Here is an 18,608-nt window from a genome sequence, read left to right on the forward strand (position 1 = left end):
CAACTCAGGAATAGCCAGTTGGAAGAGGTACACAGGGCAAGGTATGGGGGAGGGGGCACAGAGCTCCCACACGCTCTCTAGGCACAACACCTGCCCAGCACATCCATGTGTTCAACAACCCAGAAGCTCTCTACACTTCATTGTTGAGAGGTTTTTATGGAGGTAGCACTACGTAAGCAAGATTGATGAAATCATTGACCACTGGTGATTAACTCAATATGCACTGTGTGACCTGGCTGTGGTCAGACCTAGTCTCAGTAACAGGGTGTACCGTGTGCTGCATTGCAGGTGGACTAAAGTCTAGGTCTCGCTATGTGCCGTTCTGTGAAGAAGTGGCTGCTGACTTGATAAAATTTCTCTTTCTAATTGAAATGTTATTAAAACCCAAAAACATAAAACAAAATCAGATGTTTTTAAACTTTTTATTTTGAAATAATTTTAGATTCACAGGAATTTTCAATAATAGTACGGAGTGGTTGCATGTAACTTTCACCCAACTTCCTTCAAAGGTATCATCTTACATAACTCTAATATAACCTCAGATATCAAAACCAGGAAATTGGCATCAGTACAATCTATAGGACTTATTCATTACTAAGGTTTAGTGAAACCTTGTAAATACTGGCTTGAGTAACAGAAAAGATCTCAAACACTACTGAAAAAATAATTAAGGTGTGTATCATATTCTGGTTTCTTAGTTTTGAAATGTTTTGATGCCTATCCGATGCTTTCCTACTATTCCTTAGTTAATAATCAACTGAGGGGAAAATGCTCTTGGAACAAGGTTCTTTATTTATAATAATGGATATAAGTTCACGTTTCAAAGAATATTATTGGTAGTTTTGTGTTTGTAGGCTGACATCTTGTACAATTTGATTAGATAAACAGTAGTGTTTTTTTTTAGTTTATTATCCGACGGCTTTCCTAGAATTAGAAAACATCCCAGTCCTCTCCTTCTAGTGTTTTGCATGAGTGCATGCATCATTAGTACTACCTTCAACCAGCCAGTCACTTTCACCGAATCCTAGAGGGGAGCTCTTAGGAGCACTTCTGTGTGTGGCACACTAGACAGGGTGCCCAGCCATGGACCAGAACTGTCACGACAAATACTTTCCTCCACATTGTTCAGTTTCCTCTCTTTATAAATACCTGGAGGGGTGCTTTTATCTCAGGCTTTTATAAAACATTTTTAAAAAATTGTTAACATGAATTAATCCTTCACACTATGGTGTATATTTAGTATGCATAATTCTACATAAAGTCAACTTCAGCATAAATATATTCAGCAAGTTACAGGGACCATGCAGATAGCTGGCTCTATTATGAGAGATAGAGCCTTAAAAATGTCATAATAAACACTCCTTAGGTATTTGCTATGTGCCGCACATGATCACATTTAGTCTTCCAGCCTTTCTATGGGTGGGTATTATAACTTTTCTTTTATAAATGAGGAAATGGAGGCTTTAAGAGATTAAGTTGTCCTACATCACAGAGCTAATAAATGAAAGATCCAAGATTTGAACTTAAGTTGAATTTTTGTAAAAAAGCAATGCTTAATTTTAGCTGATATATAATAAATCCCCACAGGATATTGGGGAACCCCTTATTCTGGAGGGGCTAGATAGTTTCCATGAGGCGCAAACAGATTCCTCTTCATCAGGGGACATCTGAGTGCACATACTGATCTGAGAGCATGTACTGTTCTGAGTGTCTCAAAGTCTCAAATTCTCTTCTTGCAAAAGCTATTCAAAAGTCAGACTTTAGGGGCACCTGGGTGGCTCAGTCGTTAAGCGTCTGCCTTCGGCTCAGGTCATGATCCCAGGGTCCTGGGATCGAGCCCCATATCGGGCTCCCGGCTCAGCAGGAAGCCTGCTTCTCCCCCTCCTGCTTATATTCCCTCTCTCACTGTGTCTCTCTCTGTCAAATTAATAAAATCTTAAAAAAAAAAAAAGAAGTCAGACTTTAATACCAGAGTCTTCTCCCCAGCTGTCACTAACCCACCCATATTTCTTAGTCTGTTCATAAATGCTACTGCCCATAACAAAGGAAACAAGAGTTTTGGAAAATACGATGTCTTTCTTTTTTTTTTTTCAAACTGGACTGCCCACTGCAAATATTATTGGGGCATCATTGAAACATATTTGATTTTTGTCAGCAAGTTACTGTCACAGAGCTCCTAAAATCCTTGGGTCTTCCTGAGTGATAAGGGAGATAGAAGCATTTTTTTTTCATCTAATGAGGTGTTTTCTGGCAGCTCTAGATAGCTTCAGGATGGGGGCTGGCCACCAGCAAGACTAAGCCTTGATTAGAAGTTTGGAAATTTCAGCCTTATGTCCCAATATCTGGGGAGGGGAGAGGACTGGGGAAGTTAATCACCAGTGGTCAATGATTTCATCAATCTTGCTTACGTAGTGCTACCTCCATAAAAACCTCTCAACAATGAAGTGTAGAGAGCTTCTGGGTTGTTGAACACATGGATGTGCTGGGCAGGTGTTGTGCCTAGAGAGCGTGTGGGAGCTCTGTGCCCCCTCCCCCATACCTTGCCCTGTGTACCTCTTCCAACTGGCTATTCCTGAGTTGTGTCTTTTATAATAAACCAATGAATGTGAGTAACATGTCTTCCTGAGTTCTGTGAGTCATTCTAGGAAATTACTGAACCTGAGACAGCTTGGAGGGAGGGTTGGAGAAACTCCTGAATTTGCAATAGACCAGGTAGAAGTGTGGGTAGCTTGGGCACCCGATTTGTGACTGGCATCTGAGAGGAGGCAGTCTTGTGGACTTGAGCCCTTAACCAGGAGGGTCTGAGCTAACTCTGGGTAGTTAGTGACAGAACTGAGTTGAATTGTAGAACACCTAGCTGGTGTCAGAGAATTGGAGAAGTAGTGTTGGAAAAGAAGTCGGAAGTGTGAGTAAAACAGTCCAATTGCCTATCCAGGAATGCTTTTTCGTTTTGGCTTCATAGGACTTATAGTCTTCCTATTGACATATAAACAGATGATTATGTTTGAGACTCTATGTTTTCAGATACTGTCTTAGTTCAGACCACTATAACAAAAATACAACAGACTGGATAGCTTATAAACAACAGAAATTTGTTTCTCACAGTTCTGGAGTTACGAAGCCAGAGATCAGAGTCTAACATGGTCAGGTTTTGGTGAGAACTCTCTTGTGGGCTGCAGACTTCCAGCTTCTCCTGTAACCTCACAATTTGGGGAGTGCAAAAATAGGGCAAGTTCTCTGGTTACTCTTGTAGGGACACCAATCACGAGGGCATTACCTTCATGGCCTCATCTAAGCCTAACCACCTCCCACAGGCCCCACCTCCTAATACCATCACACTGGGGAGGAGGGTTTCAACATATGAATTTGGGGGTGAGAGGAGACATACACCTTCAGTCCATTAAAGATATCATTTCTTTAGGAAAGCGCAGCGACTTCTCTGATGTGTATAGAGTTTTTGTTTTATTCTTGTCACTAAGATAAAGTGTTCCGCTGTAGCCAAATAACCTCTTACTCCAGGACTCTGATACTGGCCACATGCACAATTATGAGGTAATTAAACCTCTTGTTAGGGCCCCATCCTTCCCCAGATACACTATCCTTGCTTGAGCTTAAGTATATGCTGTTGCAGAAGAAGGAGGAAACAAAGGACATCTGACAAACCACCATATTCTGTGGCAAAGCTTCAGATGCTCCGTGGCTGGGTGGCAGAGCTCTCTCCCAGTGCAGCGGGTTCGGAGCATGGCAGGAATCGCTGCCCTATTTGCTGTCAGTGAAGTTGCTAGGATAGATGTATTTGAAGTGCGGGGGTGGGGATGAACTCCAGTGACTCTCATGTCTTTGACAATCACTGCAAATCAAGGCATCGTAACCTGACAGCAAGAATTAGCCTGTAGGATGTTAGTTCTGCACCATGCTCTCTGCTCTGTGTTTCCTTAAGAAGCTCACAGAACATTTTCCACATGGCATCCTTCTGTGTGGCTTCCTTTCCTGCTGTATCTATAACTGGTTGATACAGCTCATGCCTTTCAATTTTCAGTTGCTCTTTGCTTTATGATAAAGATTGTTGCTTTCTGCTTGGTTAGGCTCCTGATCTTATGTTATTCCCACAGGCTTCTGGCATCCCTTGGTTAAAGCCCACATTTCTTAGATTCTTCCTAGTTATTTCTGCTCCAAATTCACAGCTAAATAGGTGCTAAACCCCTTCATGTAGAGACAGGCTGCTCCTTTATTAGCAGTACAAAACCACGCGGGAAGGACAGGATTGCTTTGCTGGGATTCAGCAACCATTGTCAGCATGCATCACCCACCCACACTGCAGCCTAGGATCCGAGAAGTCACTCCTGCAGCTTGTCTACACAAGCCTGCCTTTTGGAGTTCAGGACTATATTTTTGCAGACTCATGCTCAGTTCAGTGTTTCCCAAACAGATTTTTCCCTAACATTTCAAGAAGGCAAATAGGCATGTCAATTCTTATTAAGATTTTGGCGGGTGATTTTGAGGAAATAAGCTATCAGCACTGCGGCTGGTGCCTCCCAAGTTTTCTTACTCTTTCTCTTTCCTCTGGACTCATTTCACATACTCGCTGAGACTGGCATAATTGATTGTCTTAATCAATGAGATGTTTTCTGGAATCCTTCCAGTAGTATGCCTTGTTCCTTATTAGTGTGGTCCTTTCCCCCAAACAACCATGTAATAGCATAACCAGAAAACCTAGCGCTGAGAAGACAGGACCACGCAGTCAACCATGACACTGGTCTCACTTGTGGAATCTGCATTCCTGGAGGCTAACAAGTGGGAAAGAACTACACACACAAGATTTCTTGTATGGTTAGATTTACTTCACCATTTAATTCCGCACAGGTGAAATATTTTAATGGGAGTGAGGTGATACTTGGGGCTGGAACAGAAACAACACATTTTAGCAGAGCTTTCTCCCACTCCAGAGTCCCCATTGAGGAAGCAAGACTGCAGTGGCATTGCCCACACGAAGTAGGGTCTTACCAGATGTGAGACTATTCTTGCTACATCCATGTCTTTTATGCTTGAGGCTTACATCTCCATCTAGAAGATATTACACTAAATGTACTTACTGCAACTTGAATGTTTTTAAGCATTGGGCTCTTGCAGTTCTTCAACCAAGTTCAAAGACAATGAAGCCATATCTACAGCTGAGGTGTGAAAGTATACTCAGTGTCCAAATATTTCTGAATGTATCTCTACCTGTAGTTCTTCATCATTCCAGAAAATCTATTTCCCCTAAGAGAGAAAAACTTCCCCACATCCAAATGGCGACCATGTTATTTTGTTCTACATAACCACTGTACTTGCCGAGTTCTCAGAGAATTATACATTCAGTCCTTTATTTATCTTTACAAAACTGAAAAAAAAGGGCTATACCAGTAGTCACTCTATAATCCTCTCAGCGATGCCAGTGCTAAGGGACTCAGATTAAAATTTAATACTTAGAAGCAGCAAGGTGGAATGGATGAATAATTCCACAGAAGTGAAATATAAAGTGGAATGGATGATGAATTCTACAGAGAAATATAAATTTGAACTGTGGACCCACCAGAGTCTCAGTTCCATTACTTCTCCATAGATACTCTTGCTTTCTTATCGCTTTCCTCTTTCTCTTCCTGCTCCTATACATTGAAGAGACTTTTGATCAACACTTACTACTCTACAAAAACTTAATAACCTTTTTTTTTTTCAGTGAACTTCTTTCAAAAAATGAGTCTCTAATTCCTTGAGAGGTGTAGCAGATCCAGTAGGGATTGTCTCCTCCAGAGCCATTCCCCCATTTTCCTTGAGAGAAACATCCAGTCAGTTCAGAAAAGCAATATTCACAGCCTCAGGCAATGGCTTATGGATGAATCCTCTTCTCCTTTCTAGCCTCCATTACAGTTATGGATGACCATGGGATCCAATTCTATTCAGTGATGTCTGCTGAGGTGGAGGTGGGGTAGTGTTCAGGGAAAGTTTCCTTATGCTTTCTTCACTAAAGGAAACAAAATTCCTGACATAATCTTTTTTTTTTTTCCATTCCCCTTCTTTCTGCTTGAATGCAGAGATAAAATTAACACTGTAATGCCCAAATTAATCACAGAGTTGCCAGCTTTGATGTAATAAGCCCCCAAAACAATGCAATCAGCTATCTCCCTAGAGATATTTTGCATGTACAGACAGCCCTCCTTATTTAATGTTAGTAGCCAAATGATACAGGATGCCTTCTGTTTAAGGGCTATAGTTGGAATACCAGTCTGGATAATTCAATAATATATACCCATTAGTGGACACCCAGACTGTCTAAGGATAAACTTGATCAGAAGCTGACAAACTCAAGATGCTCTCAAGAAGTTGGAATTTAAATAAATGTAAGGAATGATTATATTACCTGTCTAGAGTTCTCTAGCTCATAAATAACTTGTCTTAGAATAGGCTGTTAAGGGCAATTATTGCCTAAAGTAAGCACTTAAATATTCCATTGTTTTGGAATTAACCCATGAAGGTCCCATAGTTTTCTAGTATTTAGGAGAGATAATGGGCAGTATGCCCAGCTGATGCTCCAAAGATGTGTGACCCCCTGCATTTTGATGAACTGAATATGGGAGAAGAGAGAAGGGGTTGTTACTGAGAAGTATATTCTTTTATTTCTTCTGTGTCTCTCTCAAACTACGGGTGAGGAACTGAGGCACTCTTTTCACACTACTTACCATGACTTCCTTGAATTATTATTCCTGCCTTTTCATGGTTATTTGCAAAAAACCATCAGTCAGAGATGAATGTGGCAATAAGGTGAACATTCACTGTCTTCCTCCCTGCCTTTTATACTTTTTGCCTAAGAACTGAAAAGGGACAGAGTATGAGGATAAGGGGGAGAAAATAATGAGAACAGAAGATAAACTATACTTTCCAGGAGGCTGAGAAAGTGAGGAAAAATCTACATAAAACAGGAAAGAAGAGGAAATGAAGGGAAGAATAGGAGGTAGGGGATTATAGGGTCTTCTGCATTTGGGGGAGGGAGAGTCTCCAGAGAGTTTTATGAATATATGAAGAAAAGACAGGGGATGTTAAGAAATATTTCTGTCAACTATTTGTTTAGAGAATCTCTTGGTCTTGAGGATTTCAAGAAAATATTTGGATTACTTTTAAATTCATTTTGGAAGCCAGTCTATGTTTGCCTAATGCAACACCATGTGAAATTGGATTACATAGGCTTATAATGATCCATCCACATTTTTAAATCCAAAATGTAGATGGATACATGAAATGGTAATTAGTGACCCAAGTCAATAATTAAGTATACATGTAAGGAAAATCTATAAACAACTCAGGAAATAATGTACAAACTAACCATTAATAGAAACATCAAGAAGAGCTAGAATCTTAGACTGCCACAGAGGGAGAGGTGATGCAGGTTAACATGTGCATTTTACCAATAAAGAAGCTCAGGCCAAAACAGGTTAATGGACTTGTCCAAGGTTATTCCCAAGTTTTGCCCCCAGTTCTATGTCACAGTCCCCTTGATCTTCAGCTTGCTATAACCTCAGATCAGTCAGCAATTGAGGACTCATGCTTGCATTTTATACACTTTAGGCCAATGGGAGCTACAAGAAACCATGAGTGACATTTACTTCAAGAAGAACAGAAGAAGTAAATTGCAGGGAAAACACAGGTGAATGTGGTTAATGATACCTGCCAACAGCAAAGGGAACATGCACTCATCTGCCATGACACCAGGAAATGAAACTAAAATGAAAGACAAAAGTGTTTTCCAGGTGCTATCATCCAACGTAATTCTCCAGGGCACATAAGTACTGACTCTACAAGTCTGTGAATGCAATAGTGGTGCAGAGTGGGCCTCCATCTCTAGCCCTTACAGACTCCCAACCTTGCACCTGGTATAAATCTCTAGCTGCAGTGAAATGCTGGAATGGACTAACAGGAAAATAATGGCATTTGTCTGCGGAGAAAAGATATTGGCAAATGAGAAGGAAATTTTAGCTCCTTATGATCTGGACATAGAGCACCAATCTCCACGTGCCTTAACCCTCAAATGAAGAGCAAGTCCAGAAGGAGAACTGAAGACACACAAGTGTTAAAACCATATTCCTATAATGCTAGGCAAGATGAATAAGACAAAGCCCCCTCCTTCATAATGATCATGTTATGAAATTTTCAACATTTAAAGAAGGGTAAGGTCTCTCTAGCACTGATGACATTATGGAAGCAGATAAATACACTGAATGCAAGTATCTCAACTGCAGGAAGCACATAAAATAATTGCAAAAGTGCTGATGGATCATTCAAGAGGAAAGGCAGAGTTGTAGACTTCTAAATATGATGGTGTAACAGGGAATAGATTGACCTTCCTAATTTAAGCCATTAGGAAGCTGGACAAAATAGATGAAACAGTGGTTTTCAGACATTGCACAGAGACTGAGAGGCAGCACAGGACTGTAGTCCTTGAGAGAAGAGAAGCCAATGAGAAGAGCCCCAAAACTGCCAACTTTCTGCCTAGAGGCAGTTTCTAAACCACAGTGCAAGGCGGAAGAAGAGGCCTCAAACAGAGCCTGGCAGTGTGTCTGACGCTAGGAGTCAAGTTTGGAGAGGCCAAGGATGCTTCTATTGAAGGAAGGTTGCTGAAGAAGAGAGAGCTCCACGAACAGCAGTAAGCTCTGGAGGATCTACAGGGATGACCCTTTGAGTCTTCGAGCACAGATGTGCACATTCACAAGAGGAAACTACCTGAGTCCAGGGAAGGAACCACCAGTTGTTTAGCTGAATGATACTCCAAGTTCTTAGATGACCAACCAGCAGGAGAAGACTCTTCAGTACAGGGGCATCAGAAAGAGTGCTCCTCAAGGCATCACTTTACTAGTGGGACTTAATTAACCGGAAAAAAAGTTACACTTGAACGACCCTAACAGAGCTTAAAGGCAAATCTAGGAATGACCCAAAGATTCCAAGCAGTATGCCAGAACACCAATACTGTTTAAAGGAAGACAACAAAGTCTAACATCTAGCGCGTAAAACTTAAAATGTGGAATATCCAATGAAAAATTACAAGGCAAGCAAAAAAGAATATGAGGATCAAAAGCAGGAAAAAGTAATCAAAATAAAAGCTTCCCAAATGGTAGCAGCAATGGGGTTATTGACTAAAACACTGAAAGAGAGACTCTAAATATGGTCCACAAGTTCAACAATGTAGAAGATAATGTGAAATTAATGAAAAAAGAAACATGAGATATAAAAAAAAACTTGTACAAGTGAAAATTCATTTTTAATTTCTTGGAAAGATGATTATACTAAAGTGAAATTAATAACAATGTATTACAAGGTATATCCACAATTAATCTGGCAAAAATAAAGCTGTGTGTACAAAGGTATTCACTGCAACTGGACTGTACAATGAGTGGATCTCTAAGAGTCAAAGCTTAGGAAAAAAAAAAAAAGTCAAAGCTTTTTTGCTTAAGGCTCAAAATAGGAATTGATTGAATTGACCTAGTCCGTGTCCCCCTTTTTCATTAAGTCTATCCAAGTCCTACTTTTCCCTGTATGTTTTGCCTCTGTAGTGGTTAGAAAAGGAAGAGAGGGTCATTTCCTCCAAAGTTATTAACAGCTGTAATTTATCGGATGTTTAGAGTGTGCCAGTCAAGAGTTTGGATGGATTATCTCATTTAATCCTCCCAATCATCCTATCCTCATTTAGGATGCCAAAGCTAAGAGGTGTTAAGGCATTTACTCAAGATTTCACATGTGGTCAGTAAAATATAGGCCTCTCTGGATCCAGAGCCATGCTCTTCTAACCAGTGTGCTGTACACCCTTTAAGAGCAGAACGGGCCTAAGCCATTCACTGCATCCCCCTTCCCTCTACCTCAACTTTTACCTGGCATTCCAGGAGTTAGGAAATATCTAAGAAGCAAGTTTGTCATACCTGCCCATACTATATTGTCCACAGAGAATGAAAGGAAAGAATGAACCATAAAAAGGAAGAAAACTTTGCACTCTTCCTGGATCCCTCTTTAGAAGTCAGTACCTATAATAAAACCAAGTTGTTCATCAGTTAGGGTTTCCTGTGGTCCTTGACCCAAATCGGAGTTGTCTAGGTATGAAGTAAGGAGAGAGGCCATGAATTCAAACTGTGGGACTAACTTTTTTCTGTTTGAAGTTTGTTTTCTCATCTATGTTTTATATTCCATGGAAGCAGTCTGTATCTTGTATTATTTTGACTCATCCATTATGTGCAATATAGAACTAGGCATATATCACAGAAAAGTCATATAAATTTTTAAAAATGTGAATACTTTTTATAAACTATTCAGAGTATTATAAAAGTAGGGCAAAAAAAATCACTATGAAGACTAGGCATGAGGGGGCGCCTGGGTGGCACAGCGGTTAAGCGTCTGCCTTCGGCTCAGGGCGTGATCCCGGCGTTGTGGGATCGAGCCCCATGTCAGGCTCCTCCGCTATGAGCCTGCTTCTTCCTCTCCCACTCCCCCTGCTTGTGTTCCCTCTCTCGCTGGCTCTCTCTATCCTGTCGAATAAATAAATAAAATCTTTAAAAAAAAAAAAAAGACTAGGCATGAGGAAAATATACTGGCCGATTGAGGTAGATTGTAATTGTGGTAATAATGACCTGACACATTTTCCTAGCACTTTCTGGCTAATGAGATCTGTGACTTAGCTCACCCGCCCTTACAATATGCTGGCGAAGTAGATACAAGGTATTAATATCTCTATTGCATAGATGCGGAAACTAAGACACAAAAAGATCGAGTGACTTGTCCAAAGTCACAAAACTATAGTTGTCTGACTGGGGTTGAAATCCAAGTCTCTGATTCCACATCCAAGTTTCTCCCACAATACTGCAATGCTCTCTTGATAGCTAAGCTAACATTGTTTTTTTTTTTTTAATAATATTTATTTTGTTATATTACTCACCATACAGTACATCCCCAGTTCTTGATGCAATGTTCCATGATTCATTACTTGCATATAACACCCAGTGCACCATGCAATATGTGTAAGCTAACATTGGTTTATGAGCTTGTTTAGATTTTCTGCATTCACATTGGCTAGGCCTCTCACTTTCAACCTGTTAAATGGCTTTTCCTTTGTTGGTAGTGTGTTCATTTTCAAAAACTTCTTTATGACCCTCAAAAATATTTTACATTGCTCTCTGCAAGCAATTTCAAAGTAACCAAAATATCTATAAGGGACAGTCATAGAAAATGAGGGAAAACTAGTATATTCTAGATAACCTTTTATGTGTTAGTAAAAGGTAATTAATGTACCCACCCTACCAGCCCTGGGAGATGGGTGTTCTCATCCCACCTCACAGGTGAGATCTTAGAAACCCAGAGCCTTTCAGTAAGTGCCCAGGGTAATCTCCTTTGTAACCTAGGTCTGGGGTTAAACATAACTTGCCTTATTCCTAAACCCATGTTCTTTTCACTCTACTACTAGAGGGGTTGGGATTTAATTTCTGGTTGATGCATTTGATATTTTGTGGCTATGATGTTCATTTTTTTAATAAAAATTTTATATTATGTTATGTTAGTCACCATACAGTACATCCCAAGTTTTTGATGTAAAGATCCATGATTCGTTACTTGCATATAACACCCAGTGCACCATGCAATACGTGCCCTCCTTAATACCCATCACCAGCCTATCCCAATCCCCCACTCCCCCTCCCCTCTAAAGCCCTCAGTTTGTTTCCCAGAGTCTGAGATGCCTTCAACAGATGACTGGATTAAGAAGATGTGGTCCATATACGATGTTCGTTTTTTTAAGATAAACATTGTACAGGAGTGCCTGGCTGGCTCAGTCAGTAAGCATCCAGCTCTTGCTCTCGGGGTTGTAAGTTCAAGGCCCAGTTGGGTGTAGAGATTACTTTATAAAATCCTAAAAAAAAAAAAAAAGGAATGTTATACATAGTCTTTGAATCTTTTAATATTTTCAGGCTTTAGTTCTATTTGAAATGAAACTAGTCAGGTTGAATTAGTCTGCTTATATGCAGGAGTGTTGCAATATTTTAATATAACACGGTACTTATTTGGCAACTTCAATTATCTGAAATGTTTTTGAGAACAAATAAATTAGCCAAAAATGGTACCAAATGACACTTACTTTATGCATACTTTTAAGAAGTACAGTGAGGGGCTCCTGGATGACACAGTCGTTAAGCGTCTGCCTTCGGCTCAGGGCGTGATCCCGGCGTTCTGGGATCAAGCCCCACATCAGACTCTTCCACTAGGAGCCTGCTTCTTCCTCTCCCACTCCCCCTGCTTGTGTTCCCTCTCTCGCTGGCTGTCTCTGTCAAATAAATAAATAAAATCTTTAAAAAAAATAAAAATAAAATAAAAAGAAGTACAGTGAGCTTTGACTTCCCAACTCATGGTAGATTAAAAACCTCATATTAGACAGTAGAGAAAAGAGCCATTAGAGGTGGATTGAGAATCACATAAAGATATAAGTGATTTCTGCATAAGAAGGTAAAAAAAAACCAAGATAGTTAGAAGTATTTTACGAAGGCTACCATGCTGGTTGCATATGATGGAAAAATGTGTACTCGTTTATTCCTTCATTGAAAAGGTTTATTTTTTCCGTAAACTCTATACCTAAATGTATCACTACAATAGTAACTGAAATAACAACAGATGTGGTGGCCAGATAGGAATAGATCAAGAGCTGCCTACTGTGAACAACCCAGGAGGACGTTGTCAGCTGTCTGGTTCTGATCTCAGATATCCCCAGGATGGTTTCCATGTTCCATTCCTGACATTGTGAGCACCTCCAGGGGCGGGGCGGGGGGGACTATTATAATAGTAACTGAGGTTCATAATAACAAAAAGGTCAAAATTAAATCACAGAATATCAGAGCCAGAAGAGCTTGTAGAAATGGATCGAGTTAGAGCTCTCATTTTTTAGATGAAACCAACCAGTCTCAGAGATCTTAAGTAACTACCCGAAGCTGCACAGCCTCGCCTGAAGAGGCTGTCAGAGCTGAGAAAATAACTCATGTAGGCGGAGTGCTCATCACCTCTGCCTTCCTTTTCCAGCAGCCTTATGCATTGAAGCTGCTGTTTAGTGAGTGCATTACACAATAGTCAGTCTCATAAAGATGCCATTTGAAAAGAAAAAGTTATTTCTTTTAAATCCTGGAGCTTGAGAAGTAGTAACTTCCTTTTATCTTTAAAGCTCACTTCTGCGAAACACCTCATACCCTTAGGAAATGAGGTAAATGTGCTATTGCCATATGCTAAATTTTAACCATCGTGGACTACCAGGTCACCCTACCCATTCCTTGCTCCCTTTGACTAATCTCAATGGGCCTCTGTTATGAAAGAAAATGAGATGGAGAAATTTGTGACTGAGCAGTACACACTTTGGTCCTCTGAAATGGATCGAGGTGACTTAATTTTCTATAGCAGTCTGGGGGTGTCAATTAGAAATGAAGGAAAGGTCAAAATGAGAAAGCAGAAATGATTAAAATACAGGGGAAATTAGCCTGAGTGCCAGAGACTCATCACTGAAGCTGAAGAGAAAAGTAGGTGAAGTGGAGGAGAAGCAGAATGGGAATCACATTAATATTAAATAGGAAGAAAATACAGGAGGAGAAGAAACACATCCGTGAGCTAACTCCTCTTTCACTTCTCAAGCCTTAACAATTGGGTTTCAGCCCCATCACTCAACTGCAACTGCTTTTGCTTCAGATCAGTCTCTTTTCAGACCCTATCCCACCAGCCCCTTCAACGGTAAAATATGGGAGAGGAAACAAATCCCAAGAAGTGCACAAATTTAGGAAAGCTTAGATTCTCTTCTAAATATCTATAAGTAGTATAAAGGCATTAGTAATTTAAAAAGATTGATTTTAAAAAGGGAGGGAGGGAAAAGTACATACTGTTTTCTCTTTTGACAGTACATTTTCTAGACTCTCCTCTGAGCATCCTCCCCAAGGAATTCTGTTCTCTTATCTGCTTCTTGCCAAGCCCCCGGACCACTTGCCCTACTTCAACATCTAGATTTCAGGTGTTAGTGAATTGAACCCTAGCCCGAAATGTCATCAGAAGTGGGAGTACCCAAATGCTCCGACTCTAATCAGGGCTCCTGCTTTTTGCCACAAGGCTTATTTTACTAGAGTCACTTAACCTACAACTCAAACGGGAGCCAGAGCCACAAACAGCCTTGACAGTGATGAGGCTGAGTTAGAGTGTAAAAGCCCTAAAGGAAAGTGACACTGTACTAGTAACAGGGGATTTAGGAGACAGAGATCGAGGGAGAGAATCTATGCAGGAGTAGAAACCCAAATCCTATACCACTTTTGGCCATAGGTAGGATGTTCAAATACAGGAGGTAGACTTGATTAATATCCATCAGCTGTTCAAAAATAGCCTAATTGTTCAAACTGATGAAAGCCCTATGATACCAATCATATATTCTTTTGCTTTAGATTACAGTCTCTTCTCAGACCTTACCCAACTGGCCCCTTAACAGTGTAATACTGGCCACGCCCTTTCTCTTGAAGCTTTTTCTTTCTTAATTTGTATAATTGTTCTTTCTTCTGGTTCATCTCCTGTGTCTTTGATATTTCTTTATCACTAGATAAAGAGAATCCGGTCCTTTGCTTTCTATTTCTCTTATTCCATTCTCAAAATGATGAACAAATTCTTTGGGGTAACTTTTTCCATATGATGATAGTAAGATGATTCAGAAATTTCAAGATCCACGTTCAGTTAAGACAGTGTCGAGAGGAAAAAGTGAACCATCTTTTCCTGTGATTCCTTTTAATGAGTGGATAAACTTTTCCCCAGAAGCTAATTAGTAGATTCTCTGTTCCATTTAATTGGCCAGAATTGGATCACATGTCAACAAATATTTGTTGGACAAATGACAGACAAGAAGGGTGGAATTTCTGTGGTGGCTGATACGAATCATCTTGAGAAGGAATGATATTTGTCAGGGTCCTAGCAGGAGAGTTTTATAAAGGACGTTTTGCTTAAGTGTGGCTAAAATGTAGAAAAACCACAAGGAATAGTATAGTTTCCTGTGTCTAGTTACAGGGTGCCCACGAAGAAGGTAGGGAGGTTTGCCACTCTTAGATGTGAAGGAGAAAAGGGGGGAGAGCTCTGTGGGGAGAATCTCGGAGTGCATACATGTTCTTTGGCAGAATTATTTTTGATGTAATTTGTTGATCTTTTGTGTGTTGATTTTTAATGTGATCTTGTATCCAGCATATAAATGGACTCTATTTTTACTTTTAATAATTTGTGGATTTTCCTGTGTGTGTGTGTGCGTGTGTGTATGTGTGTGTTTATGTATCTCATTACATCATCTGTAATCACACACCGTCTCATCCCTTCTAATCTATATACATGTTATCTCTTTTTCTAAAATTACTGAATTCACCAGAATCTCTGTGCTGTATTGAAAAGTAGTAATGATATCAGGTACACATGGCTTATTCCAACTTTAAACAGAATGCATCTAAATTTTCTCCATTATGTTTGCTATTTTCTGAAGGTTTTTATTGTATAACCTTATCATCTCCTCTCCATTCCCAGTGGCTCCTCTTAGTTTAATCCCTCATTATCTCTCCCCAGGAATATTGCAATAGCCGCCTAACTAATTCATCTGCCTCCAGCCTCATCCCCCACAAATTCGTCTTCTGCATTGTGATCAAGGTAATATTTATGAAATGCAAATCTGATCATAACTGCATTCTTACAATTCTTCATTAGCCCTGCAAAATGTATAAACACACATGTCCAGGTTCCTGATGGGAAAAAAGTCAACTCTATTATATTAAACAGAACTTCATCTTACATAACTCCCTGTTCATTAGAAGAGTATATGCTTTAGGCAAAATGAGAATGCCTGAACATTTACCATTCAAGCCCTGCCTTTTTAAGTCTAACTTTTCACTACCCTTCATGAATAAGCTGCTGAGGAGGGCTTTTCATAGGATTTCTTTCCTGTGTTTATCCCAAGAATCCTCCTGCCCCCACATTACAAGTAATACCCCTATCACCTGTGTATCACACAATCTCCATTCCACTGCTGACAAAATCCAATTCTTAAATGGATCTTAGGTTATACTCTTATATAAAGGAAGTCCGGGATGTGAGGGCAGTCTGGCTGTGTCATCTATCACCCCATTGATCGCCAGGGTTGACTCCTCTGATCTGGCTGGCTAGGTGGGTATCCCTGTCCTCCCTCACCATGCCATTTGTGTCCCTCCCAAAGCTGTGAAGCTGTGTGCTCTGTCAGTGGAAGAGGAAGGACCTTCCCTGATAGAGGAGGACCATTCTTCTATCAGGACTAGCTGTGCTCCCCTGCTAGAACCTCCAAACGAGCTCTTAAGGTCCAATTGTAGGAGAACGTAGGATAGTCAAGCTTCCAAGACTCCAGACACATCCAAATGAGGCACCACATGTGGCACTCTGCCTTTCTTTAAAAAAAAAAAAAAGGGAAGTCTGTGATTTTTTCCAGTTTTATTGAGATATAATTGACATACATCACTGTATACATTTAAGGAGTGGTTTGCAGAATGGGTTGACTTACATATATTGTGAAGTGATTATCACAGTAAGTTTTTCTTTTTTTCAAAATAGTACAAATTTATTATCTCACAGTTTCCATGGTTCAGGGGTCTGGTAAGTCATGACTGCATTCTGTGTTTTGGGTCTCATATGGTTGAAACTGAGGTGTCATCTGGGCTTATGTTTCATCTGAAGCTCAAGATCCTCTTCCAAGCTCTTTGACAGGGTTGGTATAATTCAATTCCTTACAGCTATAGGACTGAGGTCCGTATTTCCTTTTCTTTTTTTAAATTTTTATTTAGTTAGTTAGTTTCAAGTTGTTATTTAAATTCCAGTTAGAATGTACTACACCTTGACTAATTAAATTTAAATTTTAAAAAATATAAATAATATAAATATAAATAAATATAAATAAAATAAATATTTTTTAACTGGAATTTAAATAACAACATTGCCGGATTTCAAGCTATACTACAAACCTGTGATCACAAAGACAGCATGGTACTGGCACAAAAACAGACACATAGACCAATGGAACAGAATAGAGAACCCAGAAATGGACCCTCGGCTCTTTGGGCAACTAATCTTTGATAAAGCAGGAAAAAACATCCAGTGGAAAAAAGACAGTCTCTTCAATAAATAGTGCTGGGAAAATTAGACAGCTATATGCAGAAGAATGAAACTTGACCACACTCTCACACCTTACACAAAGATAAACTCCAAATGGATGAAGGACCTCGATGTGAGACAGGAATCCATCAAAATTCTAGAGGAGAACATAGGCTGCAACCTCTTTGACATCGGCCACTGCAACTTTTTCATGACACATCCAAAGGCAAGAGAAACAAAAGAAAAAATGAACTTGTGGGACTTCATCAAGATAAAAAGCTTCTGCACAGCCAAGGAAACAGTCAAAAAAAACTAAGAGGCAGCCCACGGAATGGGAGAAGATATTTGCAAATGACACTACAGATAAAAGACTGGTATCCAAGATCTACAAAGAACTTCTCAAACTCAATACACGAGAAACAAATAAACAAATCAAAAAATGGGCAGAAGATATGAACACTTTTCCAATGAAGACATACAAATGGCTAACAGACACATGAAAAAATGTTCAAAATCATTAGCCATCAGGAAATCCAAATCAAAACCACACTGAGATACCACCTTACGCCAGTTAGAATGGCAAAAATAGACAAGGCAAGAAACAACAATTGTTGGAGAGGATGTGGAGAAAGGGGATCCCTCCTACATTGTTGGTGGGAAGGCAAGTTGGTACAGCCAGTCTGGAAAAATGCGTGGAGGTCCCTTAAAAAGTTAAAAATTGAGCTACCCTATGATCCAGCAATTGCACTACTGGGTATTTACCCCAAAGATACAGACGTAGTGAAGAGAAGGGCCATATGCACCCCAATGTTCATAGCAGCAATGTCCACAATAGCTAAATCGTGGAAGGAGCCGAGATGCCCTTCAACAGATGACTGGATTAAGAAGATGTGGTCCATATATACAATGGAATATTACTCAGCCATCAGAAAGAACGATTTCTCAACATTTGCTGCAACATGGACGGGACTGGAGGAGATAATGCTAAGTGAAATAAGTCAAGCAGAGAAAGACAAGGGCTTCAGAGGGGAAAGGAGTGGGGTCCTGGGATAGGCCGGTGATGGGTATTAAGGAGGACACATATTGCATGGTGAACTGGGTGTTATACGCAAATAATGAATCATGGAACATTACATCAAAAACTAAGGATATACTGTATGGTGACTAACATAACATAATAAAAATTATTATAAAATTAATTAATTAAAATAAATAAATAATTCCAGTTAGTTAACATACAGTGTAATATTAGTTTCAGGTGTAGAATTTATAAATATCTATCATCTTATTTAGATACAACAAAAAGAAAAAAGCAGGAAAAAGAGAACAAAGTTTTTTTCTCCTTGTGATGAGAACTCTTAGGATTTACATTTCTTAGCATCTCTCCTGTATCCCGTAGAGCAGTGTTAACTATAGCCATCATGTTGTACATTACTTATTTATTTTAT

This window comes from Ursus maritimus, unplaced genomic scaffold (genome assembly GCF_017311325.1).
Source record: "Ursus maritimus isolate PB19 unplaced genomic scaffold, ASM1731132v1 scaffold_35, whole genome shotgun sequence".
Classification (NCBI taxonomy): Eukaryota; Metazoa; Chordata; class Mammalia; order Carnivora; family Ursidae; genus Ursus; species Ursus maritimus.